The sequence below is a fragment of the Aplysia californica genome, unplaced genomic scaffold (assembly GCF_000002075.1).
Source record: "Aplysia californica isolate F4 #8 unplaced genomic scaffold, AplCal3.0 scaffold00023, whole genome shotgun sequence".
NCBI classification, from domain to species: domain Eukaryota; kingdom Metazoa; phylum Mollusca; class Gastropoda; order Aplysiida; family Aplysiidae; genus Aplysia; species Aplysia californica.
This window is the reverse complement of record NW_004797293.1, coordinates 1347921-1350548: the sequence shown is the minus strand read 5'-3', so window position 1 is coordinate 1350548 and position 2628 is coordinate 1347921.

Sequence of the window (2628 nt, the reverse complement as noted above, 5' to 3'; positions counted from 1 at the left end):
CCCCCACCCCCGTCCCCGACAGTCCATCTTCCCCTTTATCAGTGCGCGTATTGATTTGGCAGATAGGAAATAGTCCCCAAAGGAAGATCAAAGTTCTTACATCACGCGAGCTGGGAGGGACGGGGGGTTCTGCTTAAGTATGGTCGGGACAGATTGTGTCTGTTACTGTCTGTCTGTTGTGATAGAAGGAAAGATAGGGAAGAGAGAGAGAGAGAGAGAGAGAAAGAGAGAGAGTGTGTGTGTGTGTGTGTGGTTATGTTTGAGGAAAGAGGCTGGATTCTCTGCTTGAAGTATGGACTCCGATTATAAATGTATCGCAGCGTCGTGGAACCAGGCGCTTGTCGAAATCGAAAAAAACGACATTAAATTTGTCTTCGCGATGGCGAATTTCGAGATGTTTCCTCAATCCCACAGACTCTGATAGACTGTTTAAAACTGTGGTCTTTCCTTGCTCTGTTCCTGGGCGTGAGACAGAAGTGCCAAGTCATCTGCAAAGTCCAGAACGTCCAACTGTGTCCATGGTGTCCACTGTATGCCGTTTCTGTGTCCTCTGGTTTTTTTCCTTCATCAGCCAGTCGATTGTCACGATAAAGAGGAAAGGCGAACATTCCTGTCCCACAGCGGTGTTGATGTCAAAGCTGTCAGTGAGGTGGCCATCATGTATAATTCTGCAACGTGTCCCTTCGTACATGCTCTTGATGAGATTCAACAACTTCTATGGGATTCTGTGATGTCTCAGTATCTTCAATAGTGTTGCTCGGTCTATACTGCCAAAGGCCTTCTTATAGTCAAGTAAGTTGGCGATCAACTGAGACTTCCACTCTTGGGACTGTTCCATTATGATCCTCAGCGTAGCATTCTGGTCCGTGGTTGAGCGATTTTTTCCGAAGACCAGCCTATTCACCCCGAATTCTTGGATCTGTTGCAGTCTTAATTCTCTCCTGAATGATTCCACTGAAGACCTTACCTGGTATTAAGGGAAGAATGACTCCTCGATAGTTGCTGCAGTTGCTGAACTCCCCTAATTTGGAAGCTTCTTGGGATGTCCTTCTTAACAATCCTTTGAGTACCTTGCTCTTATTCCACATCCTGGTAATCTGTAGGAGAAGATCTGCAGTCACATTTACATCTGATTTTAAAGCCTCAGGTGGAATCTGATCAGGACCAGTCGTTTTACCTTTGTTCAGCTTCTTAATGGCATCTAGAATCTCTTGTTCAGAAGGAGCATTACAGCAGATGGGTAACTGTGTAGTTTTGTTTTGTTTGGGGTTGTTATTGTTATTTGGGGTTTTTTCTGGCAAGAAGTTTGACGGGCTACTTGGCAGTGGTCTGTGCAGAAGGCTGTTGAAATGCTCTGCCCATCGTTTCCACTGAGATTAATTCCAAAATTAATGTTTTTTTCCCTCTTGGTCCTTTACTGGTACATGTACTTCCGGTTTCCAATATTTTCCAGCAAGAGTCTTTGTCGTCTGGTAAAGTATTTGCAAGTGTTCTCCTGCCACTGCTTCCTCTGCCCGCTCCTTCAGCTTGTTCATGAATTCCTCCTTGTTATTTCTTAGTTATCTCTTTACATATTTAGCTGTTGTCCTGTACTGCTCCAATGTGTTTACTTTTGATACCCTTGTTCTACTTGCATTTGCCTCTCATTTCATTGGTCGTCTAATGCTAATCAAAGCCAATGGGTTTTGGCCACTCTTTTCCTTATGCTCCAATCTCCTCTCACCGAGTATTTCTTGAATTTGACTGTGTTGAAATAAAGACTTCTTTGACCTTGGTCCAGTGCATCTCCACCTTCATTTTCTTCTCACCAAATTTGTTCCTCAACTGCAGCTGAAACTCCTCTTTTTCTGTCCGTCTAAGAGACTTACTCGGAACTTCGTTCTTTTGGTCCCTGTTCTGGTTCCGTGCTTTTTTTAGACGAAGCTTGAGTTTTGCAAACAGCAAATGGTAATCTGATCCAACGTCTGCCCCTCTCTGTACTGTGACATCTTCTAGTGAACGTGAAACCTAGGCATGTTTGTTCGTGTTTCTATAAATTTCAGTTTTTGCAGGGTCGGATAGTTGGCCTTCCGCAAACTGGCACTTGCAAACTGGCACTTTTCAGGAGACTAGACCTGCGTTTCTTTAGTCGCCTCTTACGACATGCAGTATCACGGCAGGTGTTATTATTTGCTCCACCGTAGTAAAATCATGCCCCCCTCCCCACCTCAGGGGCTCGTCGAAATAATAATATTGAAGAATCCGGCATTTGTCCGTAAGGGAAGCATTTACAGGTTTTATCTAATATTTTAAAATCAACACCTTTTATATCCATTTAAAACACATCGCTGTGTGGTTTTTACGGCAAAAAAAAAACCCCGTTGATCAGTGGCACAAACATGTAATTCGCAGTTCCCAAGGACTCTCACGCTTTGGAAGTCAGGAAATCGAACTTTGGCTGCCTTTTTGGGGGTTTGCTAATTTGACCTCTTACTAATACGTCGGTGGCCTAGTGGTTAGGCTCTCGGACTCGCAACCGTAAGGTCGTGGGTTCGAATCCTGTCAAGGGCCCGACGTTGTGTCCTTGGGAAAGGCACTTAACACGAATTTTCCTCACTTCACCCAGGTGGGAATGGGTACCCGGCTATA